Source organism: Paroedura picta, chromosome 3 (assembly GCF_049243985.1).
Source record: "Paroedura picta isolate Pp20150507F chromosome 3, Ppicta_v3.0, whole genome shotgun sequence".
Classification (NCBI taxonomy): Eukaryota; Metazoa; Chordata; class Lepidosauria; order Squamata; family Gekkonidae; genus Paroedura; species Paroedura picta.
The window spans coordinates 87,578,803-87,600,337 of NC_135371.1; the positions used below are offsets into that span (position 1 = coordinate 87,578,803).

Genomic DNA, 21,535 nt, shown 5'->3' on the forward strand with positions numbered 1-21,535 from the left:
GGGTGGAAGGGAGCAGATCAGGAAGTGCGATTACCCACCTTGGCTGGGACGCAACTGACCATTGCACCCCATGCAAGGAATTTGGGAGTGACCTTGGATGCCTCATTAACACTGGAGGCCCAGGTCAAGAAGGTAGAGGGCCAGGCTTTTTCCAACTTCACCACGCCCGGCTACTAGTGCCCTACCTGTCTCCTGACCACCTAGCCACTGTTATCCATGTGACGATCACCTCCAGAATAGATTTCTGTAACTCGCTCTATGCGGGCCTAACCCTGTGCCTGATCCGGACATTACAGCTGGTACAAAATGTGGCTGCTAGGGTCCTCACAGGAACAGCTTGGAGGGCCCATGTCCAGCCTGTGCTGAGGCAGCTGCATTGGCTACTGATTGCTAGCTGGATCAGGTTCAAGATTTTGGTTGTAACCTTTAAGGCCCTCCGCGGTCTGGGACCCACATACTTGAGGGACCGCCTGGTGCCTTATGCCCCCCACAGGGCATTACGCTCAGCGGGGACTAATTTACTGGTGGTTTCTGGCCCCTGGGAGGCGCGTCTGGCCTCGACCAGGGCCAGGGCCTTTTTGGTCCTGGCCCTCGCCTGGTGGAATGAGCTCCCAGAGGAGCTGCCGGCCCTGCAGGATTTGCCATCCTTCTGCAGGGCCTGCAAAACGGAGCTTTTCCACCAGGCTTATGGTTGAGGCTGGCACCTCCCCTTTTTAGATCATCCCCCCCCCTACATCAGCAGTGACCCCTGGTTTCTCGGATAGTTCTGCCACCATCAGGTGGGGTGGGGAGGATGGGGGATTGTTTTTAGGTGTTTTTATGTATTAGGGGTTTTATGGGGTTTTTATATATTGTTACCTGCCGCGAGCCTTAAGGGAGTAGCGGGCTAGAAATCCAATAATAATAATAATAATAATAATAATAATAATAATAATAATAATAATAATAATAATAATAATAATAATAAGTCAATAACCTTTTATTGGCATAAAATATGTATAAGACATATAAAAATAGGGTTTAAAATTTCAACAAAATAATATAATAGGCCATGGGGTTACATAACCAACCAGATCTTAAAATGATTAAATAAACTATAAAAGATAAAATACAAGGTAGGCAGCATATTATAAAAGCATCTTAGTTAAAACTCTGGCAACTAAAATGGTTACCTCTGGGTCTTTGTAAGAGAGCAGAAATTGCAAGGTCATAGATTTACTTACAGAAGTCTTGTTTCCCAGCAAAGAAACAATCATCCCGACACTGCTCATATAAGGGACAATCTAGCAAAATATGTGAAACAGAGTCAGGGCAGCCAGAACCACATGGAAAGAGTCTCGCATGGTATGGGATATGGTGGAATCTTCCCTCTAAGACCTTTGAGGGGAAAGCATTCATTCGTGCCAGGAGAAAAGCTCTTCTCAGGGGTGGGACATCAAGAAGACACAAATATGTAGACATATTTCTCTGCATAGTGATGCCAAAGAATGCTGGTGAGCAAACTCGAGGCTGGGTAGGTATGAGTTCCTGCTGCTCATGGTCTAGTAGTCTCTGTTTAATAATCCGGAAGATACATTTTTCTTCCAGAGGTAGTAGGGAGTTCAGATCGATGCCAATGGAGACTAATTTTTGTTCAATAGCCTGGAACCATCGAAATTTAAGAGGGTCACTTTTCAGACAAGTTAAAAGGCTCCCAGTTTCTATTCTAAAAAACAGTCTGACCCAAAATTTAAAAGTAGCTATCCAGGCCCTTGTCTCTACCCTAATTTGGCCAAATTCTGCACAAATGGCATGGTAGGAGATACAATTGGGAACCCCTGCAATTTGCCTATAGAAAGCAGATTGAACACCCTCAATAGATTTATTAAAGGCAGGAACCCATAAGGGGCATCCAAACAGGAGCTGGGACATCACTTTGGCATTAAAAAATTTAATTGCTGCAGGAATAAATTGGTTACCTTTTGCAGAGAAAAAGAACTGTTTTATCAAGGAAGATGAGGATTTGGCCAGATTGATAGCTCGTTGGCAGTGGGAGCACCAGTTCTGGTTATATTGGAAGGTAATACCTAGATACTTAAATGTTTTGACTTGTTCTATTGAAGTGCCTCCAATAGACCAAGTCATTGCATGCCAGCTCTTAGAGAAAACCAAAACTTTTGTTTTACCATAGTTAATTACTAACTTATTATCTGGGCAATAATGGTAAAAGGTGAATAAGTATCGTTGTAAGCCAACCCTTGTATATGAGAGTATTGTAGTATCGTCGGCATACAACAACAAAGGAATATGCTGGGAACCAAGTTTTGGGGGATGACCATTAATAGGTTCCAGTTTTTGCGTTAAATCATTAATGAATAAATTAAACAACAAGGGGGCCAGAATACAGCCTTGCTTAATTTCAATGGTCGTTGAGATCTTAGTGGTTAAATCTCCCTTTGAAGAATACCGGACTTGACAGGAGGTGGATGAGAAACACAAGTCTCGGTTCCATACCCATTAATCGCAATTTACTCCAGAGCATATCGCTATCTATCTTATCAAATCCACTTTTAAGGTCTATAAAAGCTGTGTATAGCCTCTTACCATTTTGGGACATATATTTCTCGGCCAGGCATGAGAGAGTTAAACAATGATCGATAGTAGAGTTACCCTGCAGGAAACCAATCTGTTCAGGACCTATACTTCTTTGAAAGTGAGCCCAATCAGTTAGGCGCCGTTCGAGATGTTTTGCATAAATCTTACCTATAATTGATAATAAACTAATAGGTCTAAAATTATTAGGGTTGTTATGGTCACCATTTTTAAACATGGGAACAATGATTGAATTCAACCAAGAATTCAACCAAGAATTCAACTCTGGTTTCGCTTCAGATCGCATCATCATCATCATCATCATCATCATCATAATTTATGCAACCAGGCATTCTATAGAGGGCTACTCATCCCAGGGACCTAGGAGCCTCTTCCCATATAAATTTGATCAATTACTAATGACACAGATCTTGAACAGGACAATCCCAGCAATTTCCCAGCTATTTCAATGACAGGACAGAAAGTCTTCTGCCTTTCTCCTATCATGGCAAGTATCTAACCTCCAGATCTCCCCAAGAGAACATTCTCAAGATTCAAGGGGAAAAATCCTCTCTAAAATACAGATAAATAATCTATTTTTAGGCTGATTCTTTTTCTGAAGATTGGATTTTTATTACTCATACATTCCTATGGCAACAATGGAAGGCCGAGACTTACTGGGGCTGCAGTTTGACGCCACGGTGGCATCAGGAAGAGGGGAACTCCTGCTGGGCTTCATGAGCCCAGATCATGGGGGGGGGGCTTGGCGCAGGCCTATTTAAGGCAGAGCGCCAGGCTTCTTGGCCTCTCCGTGCCGCAGCCGCTCAGACAGCCTGCTGTCTGGTGGTGCGTGTGGTAGGCCTTGAAGGCTCGGGCGGAGAGTAGCGGGCTAGGGCGGAGGCTAATTAGGCTCCTACTTCATTGCTGCCAGCCCGCTGAATAATTTTTAAAAAACGGAGAGGGAGATAATAATAATAATTTTAAAAACGTTACTGTTCCAGCACAGTGAAGGGAGGAGCGGGAAAATCAGCATGGAGATGCTTGGACATCGGACATCAGCCAAAAAGGAGGCAGGAGCCAGGCAGAAAAAGGGGGTTCCTCTGCTCATCCTCCCCCTGCGGCTGGAAGCCACTCGGGGACAACGAAACCCACAGGAAGGCGGGCCAGTGCATTGCGGGCTCGAAATGCCTGGGCCAGGGCAATGACCACTGCTAGGGGTGTTCCTCGGGGGAGGGCAATGATAGATCACAGAGGGCACAGGGAGGAGGCAGCATGGTGCTGCAGGCATGGGCAGAGAAGGCACTGCCCGCTGCGAGGAAATCTAGGAGTGGACCAAAGCCCAAGGAGCTTTGGGGTCAGCTCAGGCTTCAGGTCCCTAGGGAGTCTGCCTCTTCCAGCAATATGGCTACCTCCTCCAGCCCCAGTGCCAGGGGTAGTGGGCATGAATCTGGGTGTGGCAGGCGGATGGCACAGAGAGCAAGATCTCCTTCTCTGATATGGCACCTGGGAACAAGTAACCAAAAGGCAAAGGTGGGCTCTCTGGAGGCTCAACACCGCAGTCGTGGGCAGAGTAGGCCAGACAAGGTGCGGGAGAGACAGGGCAGCGGGAAACATGGTTCCCGTGGCAGACCTTCTTCTTCATCTCCATCTGCAGAGCGGTCTAATTCACCAAAGTCTCCTGGGTATTGGGAGGGTTACTCAAGGGCGGTAGCCCAATTTACTGGGAGGAATCCATCTCCCTCACCAGTTTCAGGGTCAAGCTCATCGCCTAGACAGACAGGCAGCTCCGACTCTTTTGTGGTTGAAGCTGAGTCGAAGCGGAAGGGGACGAGGCATAGAAAGAAACAGTCTGAAGCACAAAAAAAGCGCCGGCGCTCTGCCCAAAAAAGCCCGTCATCTGGTGAGTTATCCTCATGGGACGAGGGGGCGGACTCCATGCATGACGGCTGGTTTTGGATAGAAGGTGCTTATGTGCCAGGCCTTCCTCAGTGGTTGGTGAATCGGAGAAAGGAAGCTAAGCGGCTTCTTGATGAGGCAGGGATCAGTAAAAGACGGAGGGAACCTCCTACAGGGTTCAAAACTGGGGAAGCGCCACCAGGCGTTCATCTGCCATCAAGGATTCGGGAGCGGGTCCTTGATGGTTATTATGTGGTTTTTTTCGAGTTAGCTGCTGGTTATTCAAAGAGGGTGGATACAGGCACTCGAAGGGACAAGGTTAAAGTGAAACCCTAGTGCGAAAGGACGATGTTAAACTGGCTTAAGGGCTTCACAGAATTTCAGGGTCTGATTTGTGGTGCTTCCCCGGAGGGGGGCTGGCATCTTAATCGCTATTTGAAGCAGGTTATTGGGGCTTGGGAGACAGCTGGGGAGGAGGCAGCTATAGAGTATGATCGCGAGTTTAGAGAACTCGCCTCTCAGACTGCTGCTATATGCTGGGACCTTCGACTCCACGATACGTGGATTGTGCAAGTTGGGTCCAGCGTGAAGCAGCAGAGGGAAAAAGGGAAAACCAGCATATCAGGGCCAGCTAGGAAGTTGCCTGACTTAGTTTGCTGGGATTTTAATAGAAGTGGGTGTAAACGCCGATGGTGTCGATTTGAGCACCGCTGTGAGGCTTGTGGTGGGGTTATGGAATAATTTGTTTCAGGAGAGCTGGCGGGAACGGGGCAGTGGTGCTCCCGTTCAGTGGCGAGTTTCGACCGGTAAGGAACCTGTTTGGTAGGAAGTCCCGTCTGCGTACGGGACTCCCGACTAAAGGGGGTCTCCTTAATGAGGCCAGCCACGAAAAAGGCGCGGCCTACCCGGCTGGGAGGCTGGGGGCCTGTGGCCAGGCAGCTGGGGGATACCAATGGAGGCGGACACCTGTTGGTTCCCTAATGGTTGCTTCCCTGCGGGAATACCCCGTGATGAAGCATGACCTGCCCTCCTGGCTGGAGCGAGGTGGGGACCCCGAGCGCCACGGAGGAAAGTAAGTTGAACAGCCGGACGGCTGGATGTGGTCAGGTTCCCTGTCCGGTGTCGGGGGCCAACTCTCCGTTGAGGGTGGGTTGTAATAAAGGCTGTGGCCATTTCATTGCCAGCAGGAGTAGCGTCTTCCTTATCAATTGCCACCTGATAGTCAATCTTTACCCTCCTCATTCTTGGCAAAAGGGTATAGTTACACCTCTGCCCCACTCTTTGTAGCTGGTTTGGAACACATCCTGTTAACCCAGCTTTTCAGTCGGCCTCTCACTTCTCTGTTCCATGGACCTGTCTCCATACCTTCTTTCTCTCTCCTGTCTCTACCTGACAAGGTTTCATCATTGCTGAGGACACCCTCCCTTGAAACAGGCTCATTTTCACCCTGTTAGTCCCCCCCCCCACCCTAGGAAACCAGTTTTTCTAGGGAAATGTTTTGTTTTGTATCTACGCTTGTGCACTTCTTTAGTTCCCTTTTTACTCTGCAAATTGTTGAACTTAATTTGGTTCTTTTCTGATTAGTAAATAAAAATAATTTATTTTTAAGAAGCTTATTCTCCCTTGGTCTTTGGAATATTGGTCTTAATCTGGATTTCAATATACACAGGCTGTATCCCAGTGTTGAGGTACTCCAAATGCATATGTTTGTTCTGTGCTAGCAAGGGAACACTTTTGCACGTTGTGGGCCCTTCATATGTATGTTGATTAGAGTAACAGTTACCAGAATTAACAGCCTAAAAACATTACAGCCACAACATGTTTCTTAAGTTATGCAAAAGACTTAAAAAAATTTTCCCATTCAAAATGTAACATTTAGGGGATATTATTATACTGATGATCTGTAAAGGGGGGCATCCAAAAGAGTTTACACTAAAAGAGTTTACTCTAAAATATCACAGCTTTACAGAACACTTTATACTGTGGTCTCAGAGACTCATCTTCCTCAAGGCTCTGTTCTTTTGCCTATCATGTTTCATATTATCATACCACTAAATGAGCTTTGGAATGGTATGTGATCAATATGCTGAGGACACACAGTTTCATATTTAATTAACTAAGCCTCCAGATATAAGGGTCATCATCTTGAAACTCTGTCTGGTCTATTGGATGGAAAATAATAATAAGAAACAAAAACCATGGAAGGAACTGATCAGCCAATTCTGGATGGAATAAGGTTACCTTTTGTTGATCATGTAAAGAGTTAAATTTCTCTTGGAATCATACTTGCTTTAAAAAAGGAGGTAGGTGTTATTGCTAGAAGCCTCTTTTTTCATCTGCATTTTATCTAGAGACCATCTTCCCTACTGGACTGCTGATTCGGCTACATTGTACTGCTAGATTGAATTACTGCAGCCCACTCTGCTAGAACTGTCCTTAGACTACTTCCAAGCTTTAATGATTGCAAAATGTGGTTTCTAGTCTCCAGCAGGGGTGAAATGTTGGGAACATATGATGCCAGTTTTTAAACAACTGTACTGCACATGTGTGAGTTTTCTGGACTCAATTCAAGGTGCTGGTACTTACTTTCAAAGCAAGATGCTCATATTAAAATAATCACCTCTCCTGCATAAATGGCCTGGAGAAGTATATACATTTCCTAAATAATAAATGAGTAAATAAATCATGTGGAAGCTGAGATCCTATCAGCAGTCAAAATTCTGCTGTGGTACTCCTCCCCTAATGTAACTGACTTGCTCGAGAGTAGTGATATAGTGATGGTAGCAGGAATGACAGCCCTTAGTGTGGAAGGTACACCTGCGAGTAGAGGTGTTCTGGTTCTGGAATGATAAACCCCTGGGAGTAGAAGTGTTTTGGGACTGGACTGACAGGCCCAAAGGGGATTGACAGTTCATCATTCCACTTCCAGAACCCTGCTTCTCCCAGGAGATGTAATTCCATTTTGGGATATGCCATTTCAGTCCCAGAACACTTCTTCTTCTCCCAGCAGTCATCATTCCACCCTGCAACCTGGCATCCCTATCCCAAAACAGTTCTGCCATTCCCAGTGGCTGTCATTCCAGTTCCAGAATAATTTTGTTATTCCCAGGCCTGTTGCTCCACTCAAGGGCTGTCATTCCAGCCTCAAACACTTCTGCTTGAGCTTGGCTGCAAGTCCACAGGAAATTTTCCACAACATTTTTTCCTGTGTGAACTATTTGAAGTGAGAAAACTACATGGAATGATTGTGGTGAAGGACATCATGGTAAGGCTGCCTGCTTTTGGCTCCTTTCCAAGTCAATTTCTTTTTCCAGATATATTAGGTTATACAGATCTCTGTATTGCTAGAATAAGAAACAATGTAATTAGCAACACAATTATATCTGGTAGAGTTTTCCCTTATTGTACTGAAATTAGCAGATGACAGGATGTTCTTCATCTCCCTTGGTAGCACTAAGCATTTGCAGTGTGCCTTCCCTATAATATTGAATCAGCTCTCTCTTATATCCATAGAGTTTTTGCTTGCCACTTTTGAGGGCAGTCGAGTTCCATGAAAAGGGTAGAGTCAGTATCCTAAACTCAAGGCACCATGCAGAGTACTGCAGTCAAACAACATATTGCATTTGTAACTTTGTCGCATTGCTAAATCTATAATTCACACACACAAGATGTATAACAGAAAGGGGCTAACAGTCTTTGTCACACCATAAAAACAAGGAAACTGATATTTCCTTTCCCCGGATTAACACCACCACCCATTGCATATCTACATGAATGTATAGGAGTATACATAGTAATTAGGGTTGTGCAATCCACCCCCCCTGTTTTTTTGGTTTGGACATATTTTGGTTTGGGTTTTTTTTGGGGGGGTGGGGGGTTCTGAAAACATTTTGAATACCAATGTGATATTCAGATCCGGGATTTTTTTGAAAATCTGGAATGCTGGGGTGGAGGTTCTAATAAATCCAAGAAGAAAAATAATAGGGGGGGGGGATTGCATACTATAAGCTGGGCCTGCGGGGAACAATCTGCTTATTTGTCATAACAGTATTCTTAAAAAAATAGGGTTCTCTTGAGAGATTGGTATTTCCTGATTGTAGTTGGTTGCTTCTTGTAAGCGGTACTTATAATTGAACTTATCTTGCCATATGATGCATTTATATACTACTCTTCCCTAGAGGCAAGATTTTCCCTCTGTTTTTCTTTCCCTTTGTGAGTAAATTAGTTATTATTTTTCTTCTTTCTTGAGGAATTCTATTACAGTATGATATTTTACTGTTTGTTCAGTCCAAGGGTCGAGAGCCTCCTTTAACTTAAACAACTGGAATTACACTCAAGGCTTTTAGAAGTTCAAAAGTAATAAAATATTTTATTCAAGATAGAGAGGGAAAGGGCAGAATTTCTGAAGAAACCTGAATAAATAATTCTGAGTTAAAATCAGTGGATGCATGGACTACAGTTCATTTGTTTCAGGCCAATGAGAATTTCTTAAGCTATTGACAGTGACTTAAATTTTTTTTATGGGAGACTTTTGTTCCAGTGTTTCCGAGACACTCTAATACATTTTCTTTGAGTATTCACTGACTTGGTTTCCAAAAGGCTGGAACATTGTATTCAGTAACAAAACTTCTTCTCTAAACACACCAGTGTGTAGTCTGCATGGGGTTTTTTACACACCCCCAGTTCGAATGAATCCCTGCAGTCTATACTGAATTCAATTTCCACTTTGATTTTTGGGTGCTTTAAATGTTCTCTCTGCAACATGTATGATTGATTTGTGGTGACCCTACCCTTCACCCATGATATCCTGGATAGCCTTGATATTTGACAGAGTGGATATAAGCCTTGATATTTGACAGACCACCATGAGTAAATGTGTAGATGGCTCCTTTTTGCGAATTAATTTACTTATCCATGCCTGAGAGCAAAGGAGTTTTCCCTGATTTGTCAGGGCATCTGTTCAAGGACTTCCTGGTTCCCAGTTGCAAGGCTTCCCTTAAAGTGACTGTGCTCCAGAAGCCCTAACTTCCCCCTCCACTGCTGTCTCCAATCCTCTCTCCCTGCCCTTCAAGAAAAGAAAGAGACTCCTGATGCACTTGCCTTCCCTCCCCATTTTGAGCTTCCCCAATCACGTGCAGAACATTTTCTGTTTCAATTGAGGGGGGGAGGGGGGATAGAGGAAGACCTGAGTACAAACTGATCTGAATTCAGCAGGATCCACAATGGAATAAACAAAGTAAGTGCCGAATCCGCCCAGTACTCTTCTTCAGTTTTAAATTACTCTTTAAGATTTCTCAAGACAGACTCTAATCACTCCAGACTTGGGATCTCTGCACTCTTCAGAGCTATCTTCCTGTTTTATCTGGGTAGGGAAGTTCTTCCCTCACTACAAAATTTGAATCCAATGACACCCTTAAGACTAACAAAGTTTTATTCAAGGTATAAGCTTTTGTGTGCATGCATACTTCTTCAGACAAACATGCACATGAAAGTTTATACCATGAATAAAGTTTTGTTGGTCTTAAAGGTGCCATTGAACTCAAATTTTGTTCTGTTAGTTCAGACCAACATGGTTAGCCACTTGAATCTACCTTCTTTTACTAGAAGATCTAACAGCTTTCCTTGGTCGGAATGTGAAACTTCACTTAACTACCCACTCTTCCTTGACAGTCTCCTAAGTACTCCATCTGTGTTTAATTGCTCTCAGCCAGGGTTGAATTCAGACACAGTCAGCACTGGATTCTTCATAGCTAGAGCTGAAATCAAAGTTTTTTCCCCCTCAGCATTCAGCTTTTCTCTGCTCATCTGAAGCTAACTAATCAGATACCTTGAAGCAGCCTGTCACTCAAGGCTCTTTGTTTCTGTGAAAAATTAACCTTCACAGTACTATATCTGTTTATATATCACTTCTAAGCTGACAGCAGTCAGTCACAGACCACAATTGAATCAGAATTGGAAGAGGCCTCACTGGTCATTGAGTCTAATCCATTGCACAGTACAGGAATCCAAAACTAATGCATCCACAACAGATGGCAGTTAGCTCATCTTAAATACTTCCAGTAAGGAATAGCCCACAACTTTTCTAGATTATTGGTTTCACCACTGAACAGATTATACTCTTAAGAAAGTTTCTCCTTATCTTTAAACCGCCCGTGGCGCCACGGGCGCCACGGACTAAATAAATGGTTAAGGGGTTCTAAGGTGGGATTTGTCCGTGATGAGGAAGGGTCCAGATTGGACCCTTCCTCAGGACAGACAATCGGAGGGACCAATCGGCAGGCGCGCAGCGCCTGCCGATTGGTCCCTCCGATTCCCAGCCCCAGCAACTGCGAGCCGCGCACAGCGCGGCTCGCAGTTACTCCCTTTCCCACCGGGCTGACGCGTCGGAGGCGCAAAGCGCCTCCGACGCGTCAGACCGGCCGCAAGGGACCCCCCGGCAGCCACGCGGAGGCGGGCAGGGAGGTGCTGTCGGTCGGAGTCGCAGCCGCGCCGGCCGGTGCGAAGGTGGGCGGAGCCGCTGGCGGCCAAGTGGCGGAGCTCCGAGCCCAGCGCCGCCCAGCCCAGTGGGGGCTGCCCCACGCCGCGCGCCAGACCCATCGGCTGCTGCCGGACGTGCCGCTCCACCTGCACAGGCCCCGCGCCCGGCCCCACAGCACCGCCCGACGCGCCCGCGCCACCGCCGCCGCCCTGCCCGCCTCCAGCACCGCCGCTGCCGCCGCCATGCCGGCCCGCACCCGCCGCCACGGCCTCCCTCATGGCGCGCGGGCAGGCGGACGCCCAGCCCACGGGCCTCCCTCAGCCCCGTGCATGCATGCCGCCGCCCGAGGGAGCCCCCGGCAGTCGCGCAGAGCGCGGCTGCCGGGGACTCCCTGCTCACCAAATGACCGCCGCCCGGTGGAGGCCCCACCGCCCGACGGACCCCCCACGAGACGGTAAGTGCCTATGGCCCGCTGTATTATTCATACAGCGGGCTTGATTACTAGTATTCAACATAAACCTATCTTACTAGCTTAAGCCCATTAGATATAGTTTTGCCCTCTGGAGCAGCAGATCACCATTTTTTGAACTCTAGTGAAGCAAAACTTTAAAAACTAGAGGGATACTGTTAGCCTTTGTCTGTTTAGCAAAAGTTAGCTGCTGTCTGTCAGATAAATGGTTAATGCTTATTGACACTAGTTGCTAGTGGGGACAGCCAAGTGTGGATCATGTGATTTGTTTATTGTTGTGCAAAAGTGTTTATCAGGGCCATTGCTATGTCCTAGTTACCCTTGTGTGCAACTAATAACAGAAGAGAAGGACTTCCACTTCCATCCTTTGCTCAGAAGAAGAAGAAGAAGAAGAAGAAACTGCTTTAGGCAGTGGAAGAGATCCATCTTAGACTCCAAACATGCAACAGCCAGGACTATAGAGCCCCTTTATGAGCTATAGGAAGTTCTGTATTTTCTTGTTTTATTTCCAAGTTATGTTTTATTTCTAGTAAAATAGTCTTTTTAATACTTCAATACTACCCTTGTCTGGTCTCATCATTTTTATATCAACTTTGCTAACTAATATTACCTTTACACAAAATATCCAACAGATAGGCAATGGAAAATGCTCAAAAAACAATAAATTTGGTTTTCAAGGAGGTGTCAGTCCATCAGCACTTTGCTTTTGCTTCAACATTTACTCAGGAAAAGTACTTTGAGTAAGAATGGAATGCAACAGGACAGCCTCCTCAGCTCTAACTCTCCTCAGCTCTAACTCCTGTGGTTGTAATGTAGTTATAGCTTTGACAGTCATAGTGGAAGGTCCTTCAACCGGTTCACCACCTCTCTATATGTTAGAGAATTTTTGTATGATTTCACTTCCACTACCACCCAACTTCTAATCAGTTATGAGTCAAAGAGTTTGTTTTACATTTGTCCTCAAAATATCATGTGTTCACATATTCTCCCAAACAATGGACCACAGGGATAACTCAATGTAGTCAAAAACACATAATACAGCCAAATACCAGTTACACCTTTGCTTCTCTTTTAATTACACCGAGCTCACTGTTCCTCTGGTCTAATTCCTTTGTTTTTGCCACTTTCCTTCCCATCATGGACAAAATCAGAATCTGCCTAGTATTAGTGGGGATAGGGGAAAGGTTTTTAAAAGGGCTAGTTGGACCATTTAAAAGTATATGCACTATCTCCAGATATTTTCATGATAACAAAAATGTGGCAACCAGTTAGCACAAAAAATAGAGCCAATATGAACTATATCTTTGTGACCAGATGGATTTCTAACTTACGAACAGGATTTTTGAAGGAACATTTCACCCAGTCTCCAAGGGATTTGCAGACTTAACCCCTTTAAGCAGCTCCGAAAAGCGCAAACGCAGGTCTTTCGGCAATGTTTAATACTGTACCCCTCTGGCCAGCTTGATTTCTCCTGAGTATTTTGCTTGCAACATGACCTACTGCTAAGGGCATTTTTCAAACTTCAGTCCGAGGAAAAGCCTCATCTAATCCTGTTACAGGCTGCTATTCTCAGCTTGTAAGGCAGAGCCCTTTGCCTGTCTCCTCAGGGAAATAAAACACTTTAAAAAAAGGTGTGGATTTGTAAAATGACTTAAACAAATATAGCCATTGTGCTAGCAGTAAATCATTCAGTTTTCTGCTTCCTCCAAAGATATCTGGAATGAAAGGGGTGAGTTTTTATGTGCACTTATACAAGCTCATCTATGAATTTATTTATGTTTTTACTGCCCACATATTCTCTAGGGAAACCAATTTCTTTTTCAAGCAGCAGTAACTCCAATAAGCCAAAATATCCAATTGTCAGAGGAAGCTTCACTTCACTTTTCATCACTGAAATCCCACTGCGAGATGCTAGTTGTTTCCCATGGAGTAAAAAAGTGAAGGACAAAAAGCAAATGGCAATTATTCCAAATGATGAAGAGCACGGAGACTGATATACACTCAAAATAAGAATTAAGGCAAGTATATACATTAGTAATTAAATGGCTAATAAGAGACCATGGCAGTGAATATGCTAACCTGCAAGTTGGTGTCTTAACAACAATAACAACACACTATGCTATAACAAACTTTTTGTGCTCTATTTTCTATGGTATATTTTTAAAGGGACAAAGTGTTCAAAACTGCAGCAATCGCCAACTATATTATGAAACATCAAAAAGAATTTTAGCTGCAGCATAGTTTGACAGAAGCAGGACAGCGCTATTTTCCTGGTTATGAGTCGCTCTTTCTTTCCTGTCACCTCCCAAGTAAGTTGGTGCCATATGGGATGATCTTAAATGGAGAAGTGCCCATAAGGCCTTGCTTATGAGACTATAGTCTATGGATGTTTCCCCCCTTCTATTTGAAGATTATTTAGAGGAATCTCTTTCTCTCTCTCTCTCTCTATATATATATATGCATAGACTCTGCAGGAACCAGCTTGAAGTGTGTATAGGACTCTGGTTTCTTCTTCACAGGTCTGTCTTTCTAAATCAGTAGTGGTTAATATGCATCAGTCTGTCAGTTCAACCTTTCTGCTTTCACAGCTGTCCAGTGCAGATATAGCTACTCCTGTGTTCCTTGGATTCCAAGGGCAAATTTGCTGGTTCACAATACATTTAGCTCCTGAGTCTGCAGCCTAGTAATGGTTATGTTTCAGAATATAATGCAAGGGGACTTCAATATCAATGACAAGAAGCCTTCATGTGATTCAGTATAGAACATCATGTTTACCATGGCAAAAAAAAAAAAAAAGCTCTCTCTCTCTCTCACACACACACAAAACATATGGAAGGTATGAGAAAACATGCATGGCTTGCCGCAGTGTCAAATTCTCAATTGGAGGGTCAGGTGGCTTGGCCATGGACTCCCTCCTCCAAAGCAATACTGTTGATCGCCACTAGGAAAGTGGATTTAGTGGATGCAACTGATAGAATCATTCCCCTTTAACCTTGGTTTGAAAGATCCTTTGCCCTAGGTTTTAACCAGGTGCTGGGGAAGTGAAGTGGACAGGGAGAGGATTAGAGCGATGGTGGCAGAAGACCCATGCTGACTCCAGTCAAACCTTTGTTGGCTTATGAAATGCCAGCGGTGAAATCTTTTTTCTTCTTCACAGCCTATGTGTCAACTGAGTCAGACTCAGCTAGAGTTTTGAGTCTGTGGAATTCTAGATATAAACCTCCAGAAAGAGATTACTTGTTCTTTTGATCTTATTTGTTTAAAATTGTTTATATTCACTCAAATGTGAATGCTTCATTTAGTACAGTATATCTATATCTGCAGTCTTGGAAGTAATCATGTCATAATTGTTTGGATCACGCCCGCCTTTAGTTGATGTTGATTGTTTGGGGGTTGGAATGCACCTCATGTAGATTGCATCTTCATTCATCGTGTCAGGTTAAGTCCATTCAATAAAAGCTAGAAGGGCTATTGAACAAGGTCACATGACAACCATTACATCCATTAAGATATTGCATACAGCAACAAATATAGATTCAGGTGGATAGCTGCGTTGGTCTGAAGCAGAAGAACAAAGTTTTAGTTTTAGTCCACTGGCACCTTTAAGGCCAACAAATATAAAGTTACACATATAATAACCACTAGATCAGATTTAGTAACCACTAGGTTACATCAAGAAAACAAAGATCATGGCATCCGGCCCTCTCAATTCCTGGCAAATAGAAGGGGAAGAAATGGAGATAGTGACAGATTTTATTTTCCTGGGCTCCAAGATCACTGCAGATGGGGACTGCAGCAAAGAAATTAAAAGACGCTTGCTCCTGGGGAGGAAAGCTATGGCAAATCTAGACAGCATCTTAAAAAGCAGAGACATCACCCTGCCAACAAAAGTGCGTTTAGTCAAGGCTATGGTCTTCCCAGTTGCAATGTATGGCTGCGAAAGTTGGACCATAAGGAAGGCCGAGCGTCAAAGAATTGAGGCTTTTGAACTCTGGTGCTGGAGAAGACTCTTGCGAGTCCCTTGGACTGCAAGGCGAACAAACCGGTCAGTCCTAGAGGAGATCAGCCCTGACTGCTCTTTAGAAGGCCAGATCCTGAAGATGAAACTCAAATATTTTGGCCACCTCATGAGAAGGAAGGACTCCCTGGAGAAGAGCCTAATGCTGGGAGCGATCGAGGGCAAAAGAAGAAGGGGACGACAGAGAATGAGGTGGCTGGATGGAGTCACTGAAGCAGTAGGTGCAAACTTAAATGGACTCCGGGGAATGGTAGAGGACAGGAAGGCCTGGAGGATCATTGTCCATGGGGTCGCGATGGGTCGGACACGACTTCGCACATAACAACAACAACAAGGTTACTAGATTTAGTTACTAGACCAGATTTAGTAACCACTAGGTTACTAGATTTAGTTACTAGACCAGATTTAGTAACCACTAGGTTACTAAACCAAACATGTTTCAGCCCTGAGGGCCTTCTTTAATGGACTAAATCAGCCTTTCTTATCTTTTTTTACCATTGAGAAACTTCTGAAACATTCTTCAGGATTTGACAAACCCCAGAAATTGCATGATCATGCAGAATATGGTTGAGAAGCATAGCTGTGTACATGTCCACCTGGGTCCTCTCCCCTTAAATTACTGGTTTTGACCATTAAGGCTTTACGCTGCTTGGGCGCTGCTTACCTATGGGACCACCTACCTCCTTATCTCACCCACAGGGCACTCTGCTCTGCGGGTATGAATCTGTTGATGGTCCTGGGGCCTTGGGAGGTATGCCTGGCCTCAATCAGGGCCAGGGCCTTTTCACTGGCCATTTTGGGAAGGGGGTGATCAAGATAACTGTATATGGGAATATCAATAAATGTTCAACACATATAAGAAATTATATATATATATATATATATATATATATATATATATATATATATATAAATTAATTAACACCCACCCTTCCAGGACTGGCAAGAAATCTCAGGTTTTCACTAAAACCTGATTGAGAAATTCTAATCTAGATAACAACACACAAAGTATAATATATCTGCTCCAGGAAAGTTAGGTTGTATATAAATTGATGGAATACTACTGTTCAAAACAATAGTTTTACAGTCAACCAGATCTGCATATATTGAGGACATACTGAGGAGCCAATACCCATCAGAGATGATAAGTTTGCACAGCCATTCTGCTCTTGGCTATAACTCTATTCATAGTATATATAACCATGTATGTCCTGACTTGACTCTCAGGTTGATCCCACCCCCGCTGTTTCTCAGGCAGTTATTAGGCATTGGAGATTTTTTGAAGTATTTGAGGGTACCACAAAGGTTGGGTACTTTTGCCAATGTTGCTTAATGCCCACATTAAACCACTGAGTTAGATCATCCATAAAATTAAGGGTGAATGCTTCTAACAGTCAGCATTTTATTTTATTAACTAAGCATCCGGCTTATTTATTGTCTGCTCATCTATATTTGGGACCAATATCTGGAAGCTGAAGTGAAGCAAGCTGAATCTGATTTCAGTCCATTTAGGACTAATTTACCTATAACATACGAGGTTGTTGTTATATAACCAGTTGAAAAGACCAGTCTCTTTTCTGAAAACAGGTTGGAGTTGATATGCTGTAGAGGTAGAGATGTTCTCTCTTAAACCTTGCTACTCTTGAAAGCCACCTTAGTGTAGTGATTAAGAGTGGTGGCCTCTAATCTGGAGAACCAGATATGATTTCCCACTCCTCTACTTGCTGCCAGCTGAGTGAACTTGGGACAGTAATAATTCTCTGAGAGCTCTCTCACGGGGTGTCAGTTGTGTGGGGAGGAGTGGCAGGTGATTGTAAACTTCCTTGAGACTCCTTCAGGTAGTAAAAAGCATGGTACAAAAAAATTCCAGTGAAAGTCTATCACAGGATATGTGGAACACATACCTGCTGTGGGACTCCATGATCCTGTCCCCCTCTCTCTCCTCGCCCCCCCTCAACTCTTGTATCTCCCACCTACCTCTCCTGATCCTCATTTCCCAGGCCTGCATTGCTCTGTGGACAGGACCCCCCTGGGAAGTCAGGCACCACAGCAACAGGGCTTCCCCAGCCTGCCCCACTCCACAGAGGGCAAGAATGGCCTGGGAAGCCAGGCACCATGGCAGCCCCGGCCAGCTTTAGAGGCAGCACCTCCGCTGGTTTCATGGCTGGCATTTCGGCTGCAGCCTTAGCCTCCTCTGCTGCCGGCCTCCCCACATCTTCTGACACGTTCTCTGGGGCGGGGCTATGGATGTCATATCTGGACCCATTTCTGTCCAAGGGGGCACACTAGAAGTTGTGTTCCACATCAAAAAAATGCTTTTTCTTTTACACTATCCATGATTTGTTGACTTCCATGCTTTACCACTATCATGCACTCTATGTAGGACTGCCAAAGACACCTTGGAAGCTTCATTTGGTACTGAATGCAGCAGCCCATCTTTTATCTGGTACCAGGTGATGCCCTCATATTCAACTAATATCGCACTGACTGCATTGGTTCCAGCTTTCTCCAGAGCTCAATATCTGTTTGTCCGTGTTGCCAGACATGAGGTTACAAGCAAATTAAAATCAGGCCAAAGGATATTAATGATAATGCATTTTAAAAATCAAATAATTACAACAAGGGTTAGATTTAGCATTTTCTCTGTAGTTTACCTCTTCCAAATCTGGAATGGTTTATCTGCAGAGACATGGTAAGTTACATTGCTCTTGGGGTTTTGTATACAGCAGTGGCCCCCAACCTGTGGGCCGTGGCCCGGTGCCGGGCCGCGAAGGCCATGGTGCCGGGCCGCGGTTCCCTCTCCCCCCCCCCCGCAGTAAAAAACTTCTTACTGCGGGAGGGGGAAGAGGGAATCAGGGCTGCGCACATGCGCCATGTGTGGCCGAAATAGTGCATGCACAGCACTTTTGCGCATGCGCTCATGTGCGCAAGTGCCGCGCATGGCGCATGTGCACGGGTGCAGCTGCGCATGCGCGATGTGCGGGCGGGGCAGTTGCCCTGCTGGTCCCCAGCCTAAAAAAGGTGGGGGACCACTGGTATACAGCATTTCTTTTCAATGGAAATACCTTCTGGATGTCTTGTAGCTGCTATATGTGAAAAAAGTGGAAATTATTCCTGCTGTTTTAATTAATAATCTGCTCTCAAACATTTGCAACTGGAAGAAATAAGTGCTGGGCAAAATAAGTGATAGTAATGTATCACTTTATTTTATTTTATTTTATTTTTTTTGTCAAGAAGTCATCTTTTTATTTCTTTATTTCTTTTTCTTTCACTCTGCTCTGGCTGGTACGTGATAAAACCAGCTGTTAGTCAAACAGACTAAAGCCCATGAATTCGTCGGACTCCTCAGACTCTTCTTTCACTTCCTCCTTGGCTGGGGCTGCTGCAACGGGAGCAGCAGTCTCAGCTGCCACTGCGGCAGCAGCCACAAAAGCTGAAGGATCAGCCAGGAAGGCCTTCACCTTTTCAGCCAATGGGAAAGAGTAGTCAGTTTCCACAGCCACAGCCAAGACTTGCTTGTACCCATTGATGATGGAGTGGGGTACAGAGGTCACAGTTGGGTAGCCAATTTGCAGGCAAACACTGGCAACATTACGGATGCCTTCCAGGAAACGCTTGTGCAAGGCCTCCTCGGTGATGTCCAAAACCTCAGGGTTGTAAATGCTGCTGTTGTCGAACACCGGCTGGATGACTAGCCCAAAGGAGAAGGGTGATGTTCAACATGTTCAGCAAGGTGACTTCGCTGGCACCCACTTTGTCTCTGGTCTTGATCAGTTGCACATCACTCAGGATTTCAATGGTGCCCCTGGAGATCTTGGTAGTAATGCCCAAAGCTTGGAAAAAGGAGGTCTTCTCAGGGCCCAACCTTGTGTTCTGGGCTGGTACAGTAACATCGCAAGGTGCAATGGCACTAGCACGAGCAGCAGCTGGCACCTTATTGGCCAGCAGCATGTCCCTGATTTCAGTCAGATCCTCCTTTGTGAACACAAAGCCCATGTTGCCACGGATGTGAGGAAGAAGCTTCTCCAGGGCAGGATTGTTTTCCAGATGTCCTCTGATAGCCTTGCACATCATGGTGTTCTTCCCCATCAGAACAACGGCCTTGCCTCGCAGAGCCATACGGATTTCTTGCATTTGTTTGGAACCAACATTGTCTGCTCCCACGATGAAGCATTTTGTATAGTCATCTAAGAGTTGGATGATCTTAAGGAAGTAGTTGGACTTCCATGTGGCTCGGTCTTCCCTGGGCATCGCGGTGACCCAAGGATCATGCTTTGGCGGCGGTTTAAAGACTCGGGATGTTACCTCTCTCTCGAGGCCTCCGTGGAACAAGAGAGCAGTAATGTATCACTTTAGTTCACTTTAGCTCTACCCTGTTCCCATAAATTTCAACAAGGAACTTTCCAGTTAATTGTACTTAGTTTTTATACTCCACTGCTACACTTTAAAAAACCTAGCTACCATTTCATGGAGCAATGTCCTTTGCCTGGGTGTTTGGTTAATTAGCCAGCTTGACAGTATATCAAATCAATTATATTTTATGGATTCTCCATACTACAGGAAGAGAGCCAAATTGCTCATAGATTTAACACATCACCTTTGTAAAAACCCTTGAAAAATTTACAGCAATATTACACTGGCTTGGTGTAGTGGTTAGGAGCATGAACTTTTAATCTGGCAAACCAGGTTTGATTCCCTGCGCCTCCCCCACATGCAGTCAGCTGGGTGACCTTGGGCTTGCCACAGCACTGAGGACTGTTCTCACCTACTTCACAGGGTGTCTGTTGTGGGGAGAGGAAAGTGAAGGTGATTGTAAGCCGCTTTGAGACACCTTCCATTAGACAAAACTGGCATATAAGAACCAACTCTTCTTCTACTACTACTCTGGCACTGTTTACAAGTTTCCTACTGTACAGATGGAGGGGAAAAAATGAAGCAATGTAACGTGTAATAAGAGTATGCTATTCTATAGTGCAAAACTTAGAAACGCCTTCTTTTTTCTCTGTCTAGCACTTTGTTTACTGAAATTATAGCACTTTCACTCTTCAGTTCTAGTGGGTAGCCATGTCGGTCAGGAGTAGCACAACAAAACTTGAGTCCAATAGCAGCTTTGTTGGTCTTAAAGGATTCTGTTTCTTGTACTCTCAAATTCCGTTAGCAAATGCCTCTTAATTTTGTGTCTCACTTGGAAGCTGGCAACCCTGAGAGGAGGTCTCTCTGTGCACAACAGTCCTGACCCAAGTCAAGTTCATGCACATCTAGGAAGTGCAGAATCCCAGAACATGAACATACACTTATCTGGGAACATTACCTTCTCTCCACAGTGTTTTATTGACTTTAAATAGGCTAGGGGGTGCTATGTGGCTGGTTGTGTGGCTGTGGAGGCATTATACCCTTTTGAGGCCACACTTTCAAACCTCAAGGAATATTTCCATCCCAGGTATAGCCAACCTCCAGGTGGGGCCTGGAGATCTTCTAGAATTATTTCTCATATCCAGATATAAAGATCAGCTTGCCAGGCAAAAATGGCTGCTTTGGAGGCGTGACTCTGTAGCAGGGGTAGTCAAACTGCGGCCCTCCAGATGTCCATGGACTACAATTCCTAGGAATTCCTGGGAATTGTAGTCCATGGACATCTGGAGGGCTGCAGTTTGACTACCCCTGCTCTGTAGCATTATAGTCCACTGAGGTTTAGGGATGCCAGCCTCCAGTTGGAGTCTGGAGATTTACCAGAATGATAGTTTATGTCAACACTATAAAGATCAGCTCCTCTGGCAGAAATGGCTGCTTTGGAGGGTGGACTCTGAGGCATTTAAGCCCTTTTCAGGCCCCAACTCCAAACTTGGTTAGTATGGTCTGTTGCTTGGCTCGTGATGGCTGCCCTTCTGAAGTGTGAGGTCTACTGCTGGCAATTACAGTTATTGTTCTTATTTGCAAGGCCAAGGCATTGCCTAATAAAAATGGAACACCTAGGGCCATTCCGCACCAGGATCAATGTTGCAAATTGGTTTCAGAACGAAAAAACACCATTTTAAATAGTGGAATTCGTCGTTATGCATACCTGCCTTTGTAGTGGAATCCAGTTGCATTTCTATCGTTTCCC

At 44.8% G+C, this 21,535-nt stretch overlaps 1 protein-coding gene and 1 pseudogene across 3 annotated transcripts in view; both read right to left on the reverse strand.

Moving 5' to 3' along the window:
- SPOCK1 (SPARC (osteonectin), cwcv and kazal like domains proteoglycan 1) overlaps nt 1–21,535 on the reverse strand; it is an 863,260-nt gene that overhangs the window by 120,925 nt on the left and 720,800 nt on the right. The window lies entirely within an intron of this gene.
- LOC143832399 (large ribosomal subunit protein uL10 pseudogene) lies at nt 18,673–19,782 on the reverse strand (annotated as a pseudogene).